Genomic DNA, 20614 nt, shown 5'->3' with positions numbered 1-20614 from the left:
TCAAGTGTGCAACCAAAACAGGAAGAGGATTGTGCTTTTCACAGGTAAATGAAATCACGGACAGTTGGAAAACCATAATAACTGAGCAAACTCTGGTTGCAAAAGCCTGAAGCAGGAGTAAACCTTAGTTTGGCTTGATCTGAGACTTAAGGCTTCAAAACCTACATTTAGTTTATTTCTATTAGATCAGCAAGTAAAAGAGTCTGTCTCCTCATCAGCCCAACAATAGAGGACGGAGATATCGTCTTTGCTAATAACCATCACATTGATTTTATGGACATTTCTTTAACAAGAGATGGGCGGTTCTAAATATCAAGGCCTGGTTTGCATGCTGCAGAAAAACAAGCTAACTCAACATCAGTTAGTTACTCTAATACTCCACACAATGAAGTATGCATTTTAATTAGATGGGTTTAACATAGACGTTACCAGAATACTAAGAGACAAGTTAAGATCATCTTTCAGTCCCGATGTATGATCGGCTAGCTTAGATAAGGCGTGCCCCTTTGTTTTCCTGCACCGATGAGCTCAGAATAGTAGAAAAATAAATGCCTTACTTACTAGGTGATTAAAGTAAATTCACATCTCTTAAAAATGCATTCATCTCAAAAGCCATGATGTATTCTCTCCATCTTTTCTGGTTTTATCAGTAAAAAGTTGTGATATCTTATCAAACTGCTGCCCTGGTATCAGGACCTGCATAATGCTGAAATTTTGCATGTCAGCATTTGTCCATCTGTCACATAGGTGTTTTTATTTGTAACTTATAATAATACATTTACATAGAGTTTGAATAACTGATTAGCACCTATAAATGAGTTCACCCAAACTGAGTCATCTGCAGATCTTCAGCAACGCTGCTTCTGCTTTTGTTTCCTTCCTCCCTAAAAAAAATTATCTGTATCTGCTGAAGGTTTAACAAGGACTTAGACTGAACACGCACTGCGTATGAGTCAACACAGACCACAAAGATGTGCTTAGTTTCTTCAGCAAAACCACTAAGACTTTTGTCTGTCGTCAAGAGATCAGGGACAACTGCTTGATTTCAAAAGCAGTCCCATTTCAGTCCTTCTTATTAATACAGGAATGAGTCAGGCTTTGTCTTAAGCTCTGTGTGGTATTTGTCAAACAGCTTCAGTCTATCTCTGATAAGAACAATCAAGAATTTACATTTAAAGATGAATATTACTAACCCCTGACATAGCTCATTAAAGGAATCGTTTTGACTTTGCATCCTACCTTGGTTTGCATACTACTGTCTTCTGTTCGTTTTCATCTGTTCTATTGAGTGACGGTGTAAGGGGTTGTGGTTTCTCTTATTCATCTTGTTGCGGTGTGGCTGACTTTCAGCAGAACTGATAAGCACAAGCTTTTTGTGTTTCTCTTTTAACAAGGTAGAAGCAACCACAGCCAACACTGGTGTACTCCAAAATAAAAGTTTGGGTATTTGTTGCCACACAAAGTCCCAATTTACTGCACTTTGTTACAATTTACAACATACAGTCCGTGTATTTGACTGCTAAACTAAAGCAGACTGATGCAGAATGGAATTACTTTCTCATCTTTGTCAGATAGAGCAGCATGCGCGAATACAGACAAATGCATGCCATCAATTTAATTTCTCTTTTCCAACAGAAGCAGCACAACTGTGAGGGTTTTACAAGCACAGAAAAACAGCGCAGGGAGGTGAAGAGGGAAAAAAAAGACTTTTAAGGCAATATTGAAAAGATTCAGCTCAACAATCTTCCCAGTCAACAGGTACGTGAGGCGAGGTAAGAGCACAGTTTAAAGTTCACAGGCTCTCCAGACAGCAGCTGCTGTGCTGCTTCAATGCGCTGCTTTCAAGCACGGATTGTTTGTGATTCTCAGCAGAATTAAGTGTTTCAGTGTCCAAAACACTAAAAAAGGACAAATCCATTAGTAGTTGTCCATATATGTAAAAGAAATAGATAAAATAAACATAAGACTTATGTGTCTGTGTTTGTCTGTTTTTATATGGAATATAAAAATATTCCACAGTACTACTAATCATGGTAACACCACTGTACTGAAATATATCAGCCGTGACAGTGATGCCTATATGTTCTTACAGCATGCACCTCCATAGTGTATTTGGCTGAAAGTTAACATTTGTAGAATATTGACTAGAGTAGAGCTGACCTTTGCCTATATGTGCTTCAATGGAAAATTATGGAAGAAAAGAAAGAAAAAAATGAGAAAATAGTAATTAAAATAATTAAAAGTTGTGATTGAAAACTACACTAAAAAATAGCGTTGTGTCGTAGTCTTTTTTGGCAATGGGATGACTTAAATCACTCAAGTGTAGAGAGGTGGACGCAGTCTGCAGCAAGAACTGTGCAAACACAGGAAACTGTACTACTAGTTACAGTATTAACAAATCCATGTTATACACTTTATGTAATTGTATTATAAAGCATTTCACTTTGAAATGTCACTGTCATCAGTACAGGTATACTGTGATGCTCCTACCACAATACCCTGTCTTTTTTAATACAGCCAGAGCTCTCTTGCAAATGAGGTTTTATCCAAATCATATGGCCAACAAAAAAATGGATTAAAATAGAATTCGTTGTCACCGACTAAAATACTCCAAGTATACAAATTTGAAACTGATCTCGCTACACAGTGTACTCCATTCAGTGACAGTATAATGCACGCTTCTATTGTTTGTTTGTTTTTTCGAAATTTGCAGATGATACATGTACTTTTTTTCATTTTCTACAACATTTAAATGCATGATTTACTAGGTTTTCTATAATATGGTACATTTTACACATTGATGCAAAGTCTATGCATTCGTTTTCCTCCAGAGTGATAAAAAAGTAAGTCTGAGTAACATTTAGAGTTAACTCAGTTGTTAACTTTATGTGACTGTATGTCTCCAGTACACTAACATCAACGTCAAACACATCTAACCCGTCCTCTGTGTTTAAATCCTGCTTAATACGCTTCATAATGTGCTCTCTCTATGACCACTGCCTCTCTCTTTCTCAAAAGCTTTCTAAATAAGATGTATAAATAGGCTGATGACACAACCGTGCCCTTCACAAAGACACCGAGGAGAGAGAAAAGAGAGGAGAACAGGACTCTGGCTTTAGTCACAGCCCCTTTTATTCTCCTGCTTTTCAGAAGCACAGGTTAAAAAGCAGCCATCTTTCTTTTCATGTCTCACTCTCGTCCCTCTTTCTCCCTCTCTCTCGCTCCCTTTTCTCTCTTCCCGTTGCGTTCACCGAAACAGGTCGTCTATTGTGGCGGCTAGCGAAAGGCTACTGTGGCATTTATCAGAGGAGGAGGAGGAGGTGGTGGTGTGGTGAGTGGGGAGAGAGAAGACAAAACACACTCCCAATAAAGAGATAGAACAAGAGAAGGAGAAGAAAGGATGTGTATGAAGGCCACTTTTTTTCTCCTCTTCCTTCACAAAGCCCCTCCACCCCCATTCCCTTTTCCACCCCCTGCTCCTTCAGGCTAGCTCAGACAAAGGAGGCCCGACTCTCACAATGTGCTCTCTCTCCTTTAGCCTGGCACACTTTATATCCTCACTCCATTTACTGCTTCTTGAGAGCACCCACATGTACATAACGTGTGTGTGTGTGTGTGTGTGTGTGTGTGTGTGTGTGTGTGTGTGTGTGTGTGCATGTTTTCAGGAGTTTCTAATGGTCATGGTGGTAGCAGTAGTGGGGGGGAGAGGGGGGGTCTATATTTGCAGAGGGTCTCATAGACCAAGAGGCCAGGACTCTGAGACGTTACTATGGCAACGCCTTTGAGCAGTAGGAGCACAACAGGTGATTCTGCTGAGGGACTGTTTGTTTCGGCACTGGCAAACTGCAGGAGGTCTTTGCTGCGTGTGTGTGCGCGCGCACACGCGAGTGCATATGTGTGCTTCAGCTTCACAAGTACAGCTGCGTATGCAACAACTTAGTGCCATAGATCTTAACCAGCTCCAATAAGCTGGAGATCATGTCTGAAGTAGCTGGCTGACCGCCGTAATGACACAGTCCGCCTCGCTACGCACACAGACCCAGCCCATGGCCCTGACTACACAGCACATACATCAAGATAGTGCCTGAAAATAGGAATACACAACAGAAGCTCTGCATAAAAATCACAATATGCCCCACTGCCTCTTATGTTAGGGCTTACAGAGAAATCCATTCACATAGAGAGGCCTGTTCAAGAAGGAGAAAGAGAGATGAAAGCAGGAGAACAGAAAGCAGTAGGGGAGCTCTAGATATTCTACAGTCAGGATATGCACTTACTGGCCATTTTGTTAGGTACACCTGTTCAACTGCTTGCTAGGCTACATGTCTAATCAGCTAATTGCACGGTAGCAACTCACAAATGTAGACACAATCAAGACGCCCTGTTGAAGTTCAGGCTGTACATCAGGATGTCGTAAAAACTGGAGTTCTACTGGGATTTTGCCACACAGAATGATCTGAAAAACAGAAAGTGGGAGAGCATGCCTTGTTGATGTCAGAGCAGAATGGCCAGACTGCTTCGAGCTGACCTCAAATTACCACTTGTTACAACCAAAAAGCATCTCTGAGCGCACAACAGGTCAAACCTTGAAGCAGATGGGCAACAGCAGCAGAAGACCTCATCGGATGCCACTTCCGCCTGCTACAAACAGAAAAACTGAGGCTACGATTCGTACGGACTCATCAAAATTGCACAACAGGAGACTGGAAACACACAGCCTTGATTTCTGCTGCAACATAACAGATTTGGAATTTGTCAACAAGAACAAGAAAATGGATCCATCCTGCCCTGTATCAAAGGTTCAGACTGGTGCTGGTGGAGTAGTGATATTTTCTTGGCACACTTTGGGGGCCCCTTTGTACGAGTTCAGGGTTGTTTAAATGCCTACCTGAGCAGTGTTGCTTAGGATGTCCATTTATGTCCACTACCTATCTTACGATGGCTGCTTCCACCAGTATAATGTGCTACAACATTTTCACTGGCCTCCATAGTCACCAGATCTCAATGCAATGCACCACGTTTGACAAAAGGGGTCCAACCTGACACAAGCAAAGTATACCTAATAAAGTGACCAGTGAGCATATACCGTGTGTAAAGCAACTACGACTTATAGTTTAATAATAAGTGTAAAAGCAATCTTGGGGCTGAGCTTGACTGAGTACTACCAGCTGCCTGCACTCAGTAACTAGCTGCCTACAACACCATGTTTTATATAGCAAAAGTTTTCACTTGCTCAAATACACTGAAAGAGTTTTTGATCTGATGCGGCATCATAGATGGCAGCGATACAAAGACATTAATAAAACCGTTATGGTGTGTTAACATTACGGTAAAAGTTTGGTTGGATTTACATACAAAACGGCTTGGTGATATGGAGTAAAATAGTTACTAAGGTAAGGTTAGCAGGTCTTCATTATCACAATATAATGTAATAACAAACATGTAGTCACAGCCACAAATCAATAGTCAATGTTTGTTTGTTTTTTAAAACCCAACTGTCTGATGTTTTGTTAACCCATCCATCCACTCTGACCTCCACCCCGTGCAGACCCTTCTTCTTATCTGCATTAACCACAAAAAAATGTGGTCATTCGACTTTTGGGGAGAAAATGAAAAGGTTCTTTTCATTCCTTTTTCTTAGATTCAGTAACAGCGTGCTTATCTCTGCCAGATGACAGAGAAGAAAGAAGAGCCCAGGTAGAAAAATGGATTTGCTGCCTTTCCTATTAGATGTGCAGAAACAGCTAAAGGTTAACTTTAGGCTGACAAACAGGACTGAACACTTTTTGCCAAGCAGATTATTTTTGAGAGGGTAAGCTTGTGTTTTTCCACGCTTTTCGTTTTGTGAATGAATAAGGTGAAGAAAGCCAAAAATCAGCAGTTGATGGAATCTGCCAGCAATTACTGTGTTATCGTTTTTAATTCCTTTGTTTCACGGAGCTCTGCTGTTTTCACAACTGCTCTGACTCAGGCCCGCTTTTGCACTGGCTGACATGCTCTTTCAACGCCACAAACACACACACTGTACTTTACTGTGGCACACACCTGTGCTGCTGCTGTAAATACTCACTAGAGCACTAAATGCATACGAATCCACAGCTGAAAATAGTCCCAAGACAAGTGCACTATTTCCTGCTGTTTGTGCCCAGCTGTTTTAATTACAGAGCCTTTTTTTAAAAAAAAAGAAAAAAAACAACTTTAAATGCTTTTTTCCCCCAATTTTGACTACTTCTAGTTAAATACTATTGCTGACTAATGAAGTAGCTTAAAGAGTAAACTAAATATAGCTCTAGGATTTGAAAAGAAAGCTGACCATTCTTTCCAGTTAGCAGGCATCTTTTGTTTTTGGAGGTGACGGGCTGATAAGGTGCTTCAATGCCACATACAGAAATTTATCTGGGTGGTTTTGCCTTCAATTGTGTTAAACTTCAGGCTGCGATAAAACTGAAAGAAAGTGAACAAGAATTAAAACATGGAAAACTAAATCCTTATCTCATCTCAAAGGAACAGCAGTAAGAACAGCAAAGGTTTGGTGTTCGGAGGATGACGGTGTCCACTGCTGTAACTCGGCTTCGCTTCTCTCTTTATTTTGCAGAGATACAACAGCTTGGATGCATGTGAGCGCATGATTTTAGACAAGTTATCGCGCTCAGCTGTGGAGAGTGGGAGATAAAAGCCATAAGAGTGTCTCCTGCATTACCGACGATGTGCATTACCCCTATGCCCCCTCTTTCATTTAACATTAATACAATCTAATGTTACCCCACAAATGATAAGTCATCAAAGAAGTTCAATGCAGCGGAGGAGCGCTGGCCTGTTTTCCATGCTACACATACACCACAAACTCAAATACGCAACTAACTTCTAGCAAACCGGCACATAATGGCCTACTGTCGCTTTAGATTTCATTGATTTTTTAAAAAGGAAATGCAAATCATGCTGGTGGAGCTGTTGCGGAGCAAACAAACGGTCTCTGGTCATTTGCAAATGGCACTATAGACCCACACACACACACACAACAAACAACAAACAGGTATACAGTTTTGTGTCCTGAATTTTTTTTTTGAAAATTTAGGTTTCACATAACAACAGAGCAGCGTTGTGCAGGAGAAAGTCATGTAAATGAACCAGGAAACCGGTGTGTTTTTATTTGTGTGTGCAGGGCTCGTCTATCAATAGAGTGTTTGTGAATTCTCTCAGAAATAAACAAATCGGCTGGAAAAAGGGTGGGAACAAGCCGATTATACCTTTATCTTTAACCGTGGCAAACAAAAACAGACGTATGTCCATGTGCACTTCTCTGATAGCCATGCAAATCTGTTGGTTAATTCTGAGAAAGCAGTAAAAGGCGCTGAAACGTAATTTAATAAGGCCTTTATGTCACTCAGCAGCAAAAAAAATGAATAAACTGTCAGCGAACCTGATCAGTGCAGGCATTAATGCTATCTATTAAGCCAATAATAACCTCTTTAACGCACTTTTATCTTGATGAGAGTGGCACAAAATCCACTCATCATCATGTTTATTCCTTTTTTGTTCTTTGTACGTTCTTCAAATTAAGGGGCACGAAAAAGTCTACATAAACCTGCTCATTCACGTCCCGCATGCCAAACAATAGAGAGCCGTTATGCGACGAGCATTATGGGAACAAGAGAGACAAAAGAAAAACTCGCTGCATACTTTCCAACAAAAGCCTCCCTCTCCAGCGCAACATTCAGCCAAACACACCTAAGTCCTGTAGGAGCTTGTATTCTGACATTGCGTGCTGAATGAACACACGTGCATGCAATGCAGGCGTGGAGAGGAAAAGTTCAGAAAACTTTTTTTCCCTCTCTCCTTGTTGTGTGTTTTTCTTAAGGGATTAGAAAGTGATCAAAAGTAGCATGAGAAACACGGCGCAGGGGCCAGCGTTCGAGAAGGGTTCCGTTCTTTCTTCTTCGGAGATGATTTACAGCTGTTGATAAATAGCCTGCTGTGGTTTCGCCCCCCTCCTCTGGCTTTACGGCGCGTTTTTATGGGCTTATGACAGCATTCACGGATGGGTGAGCGCACATTCAAAGCACAGCTGGCAGAATGTAAATGAATGACATGCCAGGGGTACAGCAATCCCGTCGATATATTTTAAAAAGATAAACAAAACAAGTGTAATGTGAAGCTTTTAGTGATTAGATGCTTCAACCGTGCAATCAGATATAAGCCTGCAAGACAGTCAACCGCGAGGACACAGTGAGTTTGGTAAAAGAAGGCTTTGCCGAGGTTGAAGCAGGTATCTTACCTTGAAGGTGTGTGCAGATGTACACAGCAGGGTGTGTGTGTGCGCGGCTGCAGTATCTCTGAAAGTGGCCCATCACCAGTGTAAGACTTGTGTTTTATCACCCGCCCAGGATGAGTCTTCCTGTGTGTGTGTGTGTTTCCTCTCAAGTGTGTACAGTTATCTTTCTTTTCTTTCCTGTACCAAGGCAACAGGTGGAAAGTGTCTTTAAAAAGTCCTCTGAAGAGTGATGAGCGATGTTAAGATGAAGCAAAGGCATTCAACCAACCTCTCCACCTTTGTGTTTCCTTCACAAAGACATGACTTCTAACATCTCCACCTGAGATCCTTCCATCTCCACTTTTAATTACTGCACTCTCTCACCCCGTTTGCTTCAGAGATAACAGAAATGAATACAAGGAGCACCTTGAAACTTCTCCGTTCATCCGCTCTATCAAAAGCTCCCTCTCTTCGGCACGTGTGCTCGACGCACCACACTTTGGTCTTTGTGATAGTGATGTACAGAATCATTAAAGACTACATGTTCACGGGTCACGATGGCTTAACGCGAGGAAAAAGAGGCTGTTAGATAATGCAAAAAAGCCCATTGTGAGGCACAGAAGCTGACTGCGATATCACGTTCCTATCAGGGACATGGTGAAGAATTAACCAGAATAATCACACTTTATAAAAGCCAAGCACCTTCGTCACCAGAGAAGCCTGAACACAGGCAGGAATTTACACAGTGTGATCTTAAACAGAAATATTTCATCAAATTAAGCTGAATATCTAAGCACTGTTTTTAGAAGAAAAAAACAGTTTTTTTAGATATTCAGCATATTTTCATTTAAGAAAAACAGCAAATAGCATCAACAGCGCCATCGATTAATCAAATAATCCAAATGCACTCAAAAACAATTCACTGAACATGATTTAAAGCATTGCAAGAGTTGATTAACTTGTTGCCACAAAACACAACAAAGCAAAGTTATTACTGATCTTGGTGACTGACACCTAATATGTCACAGTTTACCTACTTTTTTATGAGTCTCTTCTAACTGCATTCAACAGATGTTTCCTTTAGGCAGGCACCAGGCGGGAGAGCTTTTGAACACGCAGCCATTTAAACTGGTCTGCACATTATTTCTGCACGAGGAGCCAAATTACTTTTGCTCAATTTAACTTTTTGTTTTTGCAGACCAAAAGATAAGTCAGTGAGACGTTTTACGGGAGATACACCTATACACAAGTCAGGTGCAGTAAGAGTAAAAGTGGGTAATAAGAAACTGAAGCGCAGGTCTGAGAGGCTAGCCTTGACTCAGAAAATAATAATAATATTAATAGTAATAATAATAAACTTCATGTATGTAGCACCTTTTAAAAACAAAGAAAAAAGGGCTTTACAAGATAAGACAGAAAAAAAGGCAAATAAGACATTTAAGAGTAGATGAAGGTGGGACATTAGGTATTAGGTGTTGCCATTACATAGTTTGTCCAACAGTGGGCAGCGATGACGCCATAAAATACTGCGATTTGAACGGATTTTTGTCAAAATTAAAAGGTAGATATTATTTTGTTTTTATAACAATCAGCTGGCTGAATTTCTTTTCTAATAATGTTCTATAAACACAACACATGATTTTATATGTTTTAAGGGATTGTTAAACGTTGGCTTTGCAGAAGTATCAATATAAGTAGAAGTCTCTAAACTCTATCACATGTGAACTTATTACCACAGTAATTAATTGATATTATAATTAAAGAGTAATTAATTAATTAATTAATATTATAATAATTATTAATATTATGTTAATAAAATGATAATAACTACAAATACAAATTTTTCGATATCTAACTGTGAATTTTTTTTTTTTATTTAAATTGTTTGAAAATGTTTTCTTACATTTAAAGCTGTCATATTTTAGCCAGCCAACATGCAAAAGTAGGGAAAGCAGTAAATCATCACATCAGAGATCAGAAAACATGCAACTTTTTTGAATATATAGTTAAATCAGTGTTAAGTCAGGTAAACTTTACTATCAAAGAGCTGTTTTGTTGTTGTTTTTTTAACAATTTCTGACCAAAAGAAATCTCAAACATGATTGGGCCTTATTATGAACCTGCTGCCCACATAAAAAAAACCCTTTCAACATTACTAATAGGTGTGAATAATTTAAATCTTTTACCACATATAACAATAGTACAGCAGGCTGGAGGAATATTTTGAATAATACTGTTTATGAAAAAAATGTTTTAACTGTTTACTTTTTCAGGTTTATTTGCCAAAGTAAACAAATTCTTTATTGTCATTTTGCATTTTTGTAAAACAAAACTCTTTCAACGCCAATCTTTTTCACAGCAGCATATGGAATAAATAAAAGAAAAAGAATGAAAAGGACTTAGGCACTACTAAACTGGCTATCGCTAAGTTGTCTTTGTTGGAATTGTGTATGACTGCTCATTACTAATTAATAGAAACATGTAAAAGCGAGAGTCTATCCATCCATTTTCTTCCAACTGAGGTCTTAGAGGAAGAGGCAAGTTACACCTTGAACAAGTGACCAGGCTAACGCAGGGCTAACACACAGACAACCAAGTTCCAGAAAAGGGGAGAAGGCAGAGTACCCATGCAGGTACAGGGAGAACATGCAAACTCTACACAGAAGGGTCCATCTGCCTGCTGGAGTTGAACCCAAGACTTTCTTGATGTGAGGCAGCAGTGCTAAACACTGCAAAACTTCTACCACAGTTCTAAAATGTTTGTCTGTAACTATCCTCTGCAGAGCGCTTTGAATCTGATTAGCTTTAATATATTGTACACAGTTTAAAGTATCACACACCACAAGGGACTGTTGTTCTGTGCTATGACACAATATTTTTTAATGTGATGAAGAATGTAAAGAACCACTTAACCCCCTCAGGCTCAAATTAAACTTTTTGTTGCTAATGCACAACTAAGTCCTGCAGTGGTACTTCTGAGTAAAAAAACTCATAAAATATGTATGTGGGGTAATCAGGTTGTTAGTTTTTAACTGTTGCAAATCGGCACTGCCTGCCTTGAGAGGGTTAAAGGAATAATTTTTTTTTTTTAAATATTCATTTCTACTTTTTATCTAGAGATGGACAAAACAGCCACATTCAGGACCAGCTGCAGGTTCAAGACTCCTGGGTTAAATAATGATTCAGCTGATCGACTGTCGACTATACTACACTATGTTATTCATTTTTAAATCTCATTGTCCAAATTCTTTGCACATGAAAACTAATTTAATTTGTTCAGTTTGGAGGTTTAACCCTCAGGAAGATGGATTAACAGCAAAAATTTAAAGCACAGTGAGCTGATGTGATACAATGATATGACTCTGTCACCGTATATTTAATTTCTAGGTTGCTGCACAATATAAGTGAAGTCCTTATGCCGACCCGTCTGAAGAGTCGGACAGACAACATGCTTATACTGTCGCTCAAGCGGCAGAGTGATGTAGTGATGTATGTAGCGCTCATGCTTGTTGCGATTCTTCCAAAAGAGAAAATGCAGTGATGGTGGGGTTTTTTGATTGGCTTGGCCTCACACTGCGCTAAAGGACAGGCTGAGGAACACACGCACACACACACACAGACACACCATTATTCTCCATTGTGCTGTTTATCTGTGGACTCCTGGTTCAATAGGATTCAGAGAACAATGTCCAGAGGATACAAGAGGTCAGGAGGAAAGACGAGGAAAAAACTTAGTCTGCTCTGCTGCCCTGATGGAGACATCCAATGCATAGGAAGTGGTGCACACACACACACACACACACACACACACACACACACACACACTGGACTGGAGCGCACAAATTTCAAGTCTAAAAAATTGGTACAAACAATGACCCACTAACAGTAGATTTATTGTAAACACGCCTGCTTACAACAATTTGTTATCACGCTTCACAGGAAGACCAAGTGTGGATGTGAATTCATAAACTTTAATCTTCTTTACTGTGCCCAGTATAAATTAAACCCACAAAAACCTACTGACATCTCTTTTCAATCATGACATGCCCAATCTTTCACAAACACCTACAGGACAGCAGCAAGTGCAACAATGACAACAACAACGTTTTAGAGAACATCTGATGCTTAGCTCCATTTATGGTACAATATTGATAAATGAGCCCAAACTGTGGCTACAGTTGCTTTCACAATTAACTGATTCATTAGTTGGTCGATAACACGCCCATTAAAAAAACCCAGGAGTCCAAGGTTGACATCGCTTTTCTGGCCTAACAAGGATCCAAAACTGCCAAGCACGAGAGCGCAAAGTAACAAACTGTCAGGTATTAGAAGCAGCTAATGTTCTCCCTTTCACAGTCAGCTTGAACAACCAAACTCTGATTACATCAGTTTGTTCCTGATTCTTTATAACGTTACCTTTCATTTGTGGTTTGCCATGTAGGTGGAAATTTCTAGTAAACAAAGGAAACAAATATAAACTTCACTCCACCCCTATAACTTTATTCTTATTATAAAACAGTGGTAACTACTTTGAGCAGTGCTAGCACATGAACTTAGCAGACACCTGTTTGCTAATTAGAAAGCAATATATGACGAGGCTGTGGCATGAGACACGACAGTGCTCGGGCCAGCGAACAAAGCACGAGTGAAGGTGCAGGTCACCTTTCCCCCAGCATGAACCCGTTCACCTGGGAAGACAAAGCTCCAAAAGAGAAGGTGGGGCCGGTGGAGGGATAGGGAGGGGGTGGAGGTGAAGGGTGAAAAACCAGTCCTCGAGGTTATGTGTGTGTGTGTGTGTGTGTGTGTGTGTGTGTGTGTGTGTGTGTGTGTGTGTGTGTGTGTGTGTCAGAAAGAGAGAGGAGAGCAGGAGTACATTGCTGCTGACAAGCAGACTCTTTACATCTGCATTGCTTGGTTCTGTTGTCCACCGCAGAGATTGAAAGATAGTGTGTGTGTGTGTGTGTGTGTGTGTGTGTGTGTGTGTGTGTGTGTGTGTGTGTGTGTGTGTGTGTGTGTGTGCAGTAAGCTAAAGTATATGAAGATGCAGCATTAAACTAGCCTCCAAAAAAGAAAGAAAAGAAAAAGAAATGAAGGGCAGCAGGGGGTGAGAAGATGGGACTGAAGAGTGAAAGAGGACAGAAAGGAGATTGACAGAAAGAAAGGTCAGGGACTCCCCACTGATGGACAGCTTTGTATGCAACCAGCCACTGTAAAGACGAGCACACACACTCACACTCCTTCCTTCCACACACTTTGTACTCGGCACTGAGATGTCACCTCTGAACTGTTCCCAGACCTGTGAACCGTTTCCCACCTTGCTAATGCCTGACCCTTTTAACATGCTGAGAACCCCTGAACATACTTAAAGGAGCCTAAGGTGTCACCTCTGACATCACTGACCCTCAGGGCTCCACTGCTTTACAGACCAGACCGCTGCAACACAGTGCCACTGCTTCCCACCCCACAGCTTTATAAAAAGATATTTCTATGCTGGCAAAATTTCACAGTACAACAAGGAGAACTTTCCTCACTCTGAAACTTAATGAAGTTCTAATTATTCACTGCCATACTTCAGTGGATCAGCTAAAAATGGGGCTTTATGGAGAAAAGAAGGGTGTTGAAGTCTTTGCTAAAACGTTGACACCTGTGCCTATTCTCGGTGAACCTGCTGATATCCGCTCATTTGCATCTGCCAACAGAACTGACATCATCCCCATCACCACCGCCATCATCATCATCATAATAATAATTTCCCACACCACTCGATAATTGTGTAGCGGAGCAGTGAGGTCGAGAGCAGCGCTCATTTTTCCACATAATTATGCATTAAAGTCAAAAGTCAAAAGAAAGCGTAAATGGAGAAGCTGGTGCAAGTTAGACTAAATGGGAATGTTGGGAAAGTTAGAGGTTGATGGATGAGGTGGAATTCCGACTGATCTGAGTTTGGGAAGTTCCTTCCCAAGTTCTTATTAACGACATTGGTTAATATTTCCACGAAGAGTGACCATCAAGCTTCCACTCACCAGTCCCGGTGCGCCCTGCGCTCTCCACCAGAGAGACAGGAGGGGGGGATAAACTTCCGTCCTCCTCCTCTTCCTCCCCCGCTTTAATTGCTCACCGCATGCAAAGCACGGTGGTTTGGGACAGACGCTTCTCCGCACGAACTTGTCCTCCCGGTCCTTCGGAGTGGAGAGAGCCGGCTGCTGTTTGTGGTAAGATGACGGTGAGGAGTGAGAGGCAGGCGGAACACTGCTGCGATGCGTAAATGTTTTTGGAGACGGGGAGCGCGCACACTCACTCACTCACTCACTCCCGGTGACTTTCTGTTTGCTTGTCTGGGTTTCCAACTCTCACCGTCCCCAGCGCCCTGCAGCTCACCTCCCACTTAAAGGGAGAGGGACTAATTTCCAGGTGGCGGCTGTGAGAACACTTACACACACACACACACGAGTGTATCAAGGGAGAGAGAGTCGATAATCTGTTACTGGCTCCCGTGTCTATTGAAACGCACATTGACTACACTGTTAATGACTATTGATTGGAGAGACCTCACCAACTGACGGCCTCTTCTCTCCCTCTTAGATCCATAACCAATCCAATAAGCAAGACTTAATAGCAAAGATACCGGCAGGGTCGTTTAACTTTACAAGTACATATAAAATAAATAAATAAATAAAGAGAGAGAATGCAGTTAGTAGTCATTTTCATTACAAGCTAATCTGTTATCAGTGATTAGTTGGTCGCTCTTTAAAATGTCATGAGATTACAGAGCGTGTAAAGTTGCGCTTTCAAACGTCTTCGGGACTGAGTAAAGATTATTAGAAGGGGGAGGGGTGATCATGAGTGAGCCTGGGTTGATTCAAAGAGTGATCTTTGTTGACAGAGGCTTTCTTTATTCAGCGCTGTGCCATACTGCAAAATTTGGTATTGAGCCAATACCAAATAAATGCCACAAAAATGCCACTAAGTGCCGATATCACACGTTTTAAACACTGTGATTTTTTTTAAATGTGTCAGACAAGCAATGAATAAAATAGATCTGACAGTCAAAACAAAAAACACGACACAAAAGTGTTTGTTTCTGAGTGTTTGTTTGAGGTGTGTTTTTTTTTAAAAATAAATACATGAATAAAAAAATATTTAACAGAATTCAGAGGTCTGCTACTGAATTTAAAGTATTGATACTTTGCCACCATTGATCTGATACTTATATCAATATTTTAGTATTGGTATCAATACTGTCGATATTCAGTTCGATTTGACCGCTTGTCATTTTTAAAATTTCCACCTTTTGATCAAAGAAGTCTGTCATGCTTAACAAGTGTGGTGTAAAACTATTCCTATATTTTTTTTCAGGGCTTTTCCCCACTCCATGTACAATATCCTGTAAATCTGGGACTCATTTGACTCTTAGAACTGAAGAAGCTTCTCGGATGAGAGGTTTAACGTCTTCAAGCAACTTAAAGAAGTCCAGACACTTTTCTTTCTAAGCTCCTTAGAATATCCTCTAAAAGTATGCTAACAGTAAAGTGCAAATACTTTTGGTGGGTGCTGTATGTATCCACTATTTGAAACACTTTCTACCTCTTAGCTCACTAGACACTGTCTCTTAGTCAGTCACACTTTTAAGACTAAAAAACAAACAAACAATTAAATGAATGAGAGGTAAAACTTGAGGGGGTAGGGACAAATAAGTAAATACTTCTGCCTACTCCTTTTCAAACAAATAATGGAATAATACTTTGTAATGATTGTGAAGGCACATGTTTGAAATGTTTGAAATAAAAATGAACTGAACTGAACTGAACACTACTTGCCATGTGTTGAATGAAACTGTACACCTCTTTTTATGCGTGATGAAGAAAAAAAAACAGGAGTTTGACTCCTATCCAGATCACTTTTTTTTTTTAAAAAAAACAAAAAAACTTTAGGGTAAGTAAGGGTTTTGCAACAAAATCACGCTCGGCAGTGACAACATAAAGAATAACCCAATGACTGAGGGCAGAAAAAACAAGAATAAATCATAGTGATGGAAGTTTAAAAGTGAAGAACAGAAGTGTTAGCTGTGTTCAGCTGTTACCATACACGGCTGGTTTGTTTTACACAGCAGGAGCACAACTACATTACAAATATCCAGGTAAAATGCTGGATTTAAAATTTAGCAGATTTCTTGTAAACATTGCTGCAAGCTAACAGCAATTACCTTGTCTCTTGCTAGCAGTGTTAGCTGCATCAAGCAGGGATAATTCTTTATCAGCAGGCACAGCATTTACTCCTCAACATTTGCTTGAAAGTCTTAGTTTTCAGCTCTGAGGTTTGTGTGTTTATTTTGTTTGTTGGTAGTAGTTTTAATAAATACATTCTTTCAGATTAAGGTAGGAGTATATAATGCTAGCAGTAAGCTAGCAGTATAAACTACCAGTAAACTAGCAGTTTAAAACAGCAGTATATAAAGGTAGCAATAAGATAGCAGAATAAGATTAAACTAACAATGTTACAAAGGTTACACGTCCATGTCCATGCCAGCACCAGCAGATGCTGTTTATTTCAGACAGAAACATGTCGAACCCCTCAATGTCTGCACATTGAAAGGTGGCATTAAGTAGGTGCGCAGTGGGTTACAGTGTGACGCTTACTGTCCAAGCATCAGTATGTGATGACTTCGGAGTGAGGACAAATCAGTATTTGTAGAATAGAATAGAATAGAATAGAATTCAACTTTATTGTCATTGCACATGCACAGGTACAGGGCAACGAAATGCAGGGCAGAAAAACACACATTGAAATAAAAGATAAAAGCCTAAAAGTCCTGTGATATATGCTAGCACCGCCTCCCTCCAATGAACTGGAAGCACTCGTGTAGTAGTTAAGTATTTACTGATATATAAGTTAAAATTACATTATGCTTTTTTTATAGTTATGCCTCTGTCAGTGCGCCCCAGGGCAGCTGTGGCTACAATGTAGCTTGCCATTGCCAGTGTGTGAATGTGTGTGTGAATGGGTGAATGACTGAATGTAGTGTAAAGCGCTTTGGGGTCCTTAGGGACTGAGTAAAGCGCTATACAAATGCAGGCCATTTACCATTTATGATTAGTTACAACACACGTTTTTGGATAGGTGGAGATTCTCTACTGTGTCACCTACCAGTCTACCAGACTTTATTAACGTGTAGCAGGGGCACTGGCCTTTGCCTCACATAAATTCAAACATTTTTGGACGTAACACACACAACAGCATCTTAGTCTCGCACCATTTCACTGTAACTTCAGGCTAGTTCAAAAACGCTCCGGTTCCTTTCACTGAGAAACACTTTGCCGCTGAAAACAATCCAGGTAGCAATTTGCATCTCCCAGAGAATGCATTTAAGAATCCAATGAGTTTTAAATGATCACAGTTTATATTGGACACACTGTGGCTGGCTCCAAGAACATTCTTCTTCCTCTGCCTCTGATGAAGATTATATAAATTAACTTATCTTTCAACCATCATATGCAAATCTTGTGTTTGAGCAGTGCTTTTTTTGTACTGTCCTTTAATTGTGAAAAGTTGTCATCAGTCCGTATTTCCCATGTGATGGTGAACAGCCAAGCCTGCCATGACTGAAAGACATGAATGTGGTTATGCTCTACAGTAATGTTATCTTATTGTATCTGTGTGGCTAACTGTGACAGTGTTGTAGGTAAAGAAGCAAGAATCAAGCCAACATCACATAAGTGCGAGTAAAGAAGTGAAGACCTCATATGAAGAAAGAATGAAAGGTAAAGAAGGAAAGAAGGACTCTCTGAGGTCATGGGAGTGCACACAGTGAGGAGCAGATAAAAGGAGGTGCGGCTCTGTGGGGACAGAAAGAGGGAGAGAGAAACAGAAAGAAAGCGAGAGAATGAAAGAGAGGGAGAGAATGAGGTAGAGAGAGGTTGGCTGTGCATTGGGGAAGCTGATGTGCCATTTCTAATCCCTCCTGTTCGTGGCTTTGTGCCGTGGCCCAGCAGGAAGTGGGAGCTGGGCAGACAACAATTAACAAAAGAGCTGTGAAGAATACAATTAGCCATCAATGGCCAACCACGGGCCTTTGTGCCTGTCACCATGGAGACGGCACAACACCACTATACCCAGATTACAAAACCCTTTTCTACACTTCTCTTTTTTCTCTCTCCATCTCCCCTTCTCTCCTGTAGCCTTTTCACTTTCCCTGCACTTTATTCTTCCGCTTTTTAACCATTGTCCAGCGTTTCTCTTTAGTTTTTTGTGTATTATGTACAGATATTATATGTCCCGCTATATAAGTGGACACGTGCATCCTTTATCTGTGTCATCTGGCTACTTGAAATTGAAGCACTTACTAATCATTTTTCCTAAAGTTCAGCTGACCTGTCAGCATCAATGTAGGCTAATATCATTCAACGATCCTCAACAGTGTCGCGACACCTCACTTTATGTAGTAAAGCTTTCAGAGACATCGTGAATTGAGGCGAAACCACACTCAAAGAATCCTGAATGGAAATCTATGGGAGATTTCTGCAACAGCAAAGACTGCAAATGAAGTATGATATGACTTTTAAGTGTAGTCTTTTTGAGAGTTGGCAGTCATTATGGATTTTCAAATGGCAAATGGGCTTTATCAAATAAGTAATCATGAAAGCCAATTTTGATTGTTGTATACTCTCTAGAATACCTGGATAATACAGCGGATAGTTGGATTGTTAAGCGTGTATGTTCTGGATAGCTTTCTGCTCAGGCTATAGAGTTAACAGCTCTTTATTTGTGTATGACAACCTAAGCTAAGTCTCTTCTTCCATGTGATTTTTCGGGCAGCAGTGTTTATTAAAGCCAAGCATCTATGTTTTAGATCCAAATCTGCAGCTACTCTATTCCATGAACATATGTGGGTCCACGTCTAACACAACAGCTTCCATACTGTGTAGGAAAATTTCCGTCTTCGGTTGGTTGCAGTGAGTAGCGGACTACCAGTTTCCTGAGGTACGTTCCTGAGACGCCTCTCTGTCTCCGGTTCCATCCGAAGTGTCTCATCATCAATTTGATTTTGTTCCTTGTTTGGGGATGTGGTTCCAGCCAACCATCAAACTGAAATGATTTGTGACCGTCGTCATAACAGCCCGTGGGGTAATCCACCTTTGCCACCATTTATCTGCCGAGTTTCCGAAAAATCAGACTCGCACGGGTAAACAAACTGGCTGGAGCAGATAAATGTGCACAGTGATTAGATCAGTATTCCAGGATGAAGATCCATCGCCGTTCCAAGGGCAAATTTCCACATTTTCCTTTAGTTGGACTTAAAAACAAATATTGCAAGTCATGCTTAAAAATTGTGTATTTGTGATGGCTGCTGGGAGCTTGTCAAATATAAAACTTTTGCATTTTGCCTCATCTAACTCTTAAACTATTTTTGTACATGTACTTTGAGCAACTGGTGTGGTCTGCCTTGTCTCTCATGTAGCTTACAGCAGGAGTTTGTCCACCTTATGAATTCTCATTACTGTAAACGCTCTGGTTTGGGCAGGGGTATGATGACTGGATATGAAGCAGGAAGGCTGCAGTTCCTTGAGGTTATCTCAAAGGTCAGTCACATGTTAAAATGCAAAATAGCAAAAAAATTAAAACTCTGAAGTGGTTTTTTAATGGTTTAAAGTTGGGGATGTGTCTGCTTTGACTCACGGGAATGCTGACACAAGAAGCTGCTACTGGTTTGTGCTGCCATTCAGCATCAGCAACGAATGGCAGCACAATTGTTTTGGTTCTTCCTTGATTTACTTTGATGATTTGTTTTCTTTTGTCTTGCTTTTAACTTGCTGTCTTCTTCTACTCTCCCATCCAGGTCGCCGGACACGCCGCTCCGGTGTCAGCGCAGAGCAGACACACTTTGCTCCCCCTCCTTTTGTGTTTAGATGTTGCGCCGTCACGTGACGTGACTTAGATGCTTTTGGGGTTGTTAAGTTGTTTACATATTATTTATATTTTTTCCAGTTGTTGTTTTTGTTGTTGAGAACTTTTTATCTGTAATTTTTGTATTTTAGTTTCTCAACAGTACTTGCTTGATCTAATTTGCTTATTGGTTTGCTGCACTTTTTATTTAAGATTTAAGAAAAAAAAGATAAAGCAAGTTCTATTTAATTATAAACTTTGTCCTAATTATATCCTAGTTTTAACTATTTAATAATAAAAAAGGAAACATACAAAACACTTAAGGTCATGAAAATTAATTGAGACTTAGCAAATCAATGAGGCATGCACTTTATTTGTTGAAAAGTATCGGTATCGTTGATATTTGCCGGTATTTACTTGGTATCGGATCGATACCAAAATAAGCAGTATTGCAAACCACTAGATTCTGTTCATCTGGACGTA

The 20614-nt window shown here is 40.3% G+C and overlaps 1 protein-coding gene and 1 long non-coding RNA gene across 4 annotated transcripts in view; one reads left to right on the top strand and one right to left on the bottom strand.

The window, feature by feature from the left end:
- sox13 (SRY-box transcription factor 13) overlaps window positions 1-14415 on the bottom strand; it is a 53406-nt gene extending 38991 nt beyond the window's left edge. Inside the window, exons 1-2 of one of the 3 annotated variants that reach the window (XM_026169005.2) lie at window positions 14275-14410; window positions 4358-4456 (exon numbers count right to left, since the gene is read on the bottom strand). The gene's annotated coding sequence lies outside the window, so the exon portion shown is untranslated. Of the gene's footprint in view, window positions 1-4357; window positions 4457-8275; window positions 8398-14274 lie in introns of those variants that run through there. The other 2 variants (XM_026169004.2, XM_026169006.2) reach the window with 2 other exon arrangements.
- Window positions 14285-16058, top strand: LOC145428979 (uncharacterized). The gene is made up of 2 exons (XR_013909340.1): window positions 14285-14463; window positions 15608-16058. It is a non-coding gene; the product is annotated as an uncharacterized LOC145428979 (long non-coding RNA).
- The last annotated feature ends 4556 nt before the right edge of the window (window positions 16059-20614 follow it).

The sequence above is a fragment of the Astatotilapia calliptera genome, chromosome 5 (genome assembly GCF_964374335.1).
Source record: "Astatotilapia calliptera chromosome 5, fAstCal68.1, whole genome shotgun sequence".
In the NCBI taxonomy this organism is placed as follows: domain Eukaryota; kingdom Metazoa; phylum Chordata; class Actinopteri; order Cichliformes; family Cichlidae; genus Astatotilapia; species Astatotilapia calliptera.
Note: the sequence above shows the minus strand (reverse complement) of the source record. Positions and strands in the feature narration are given on the sequence as shown.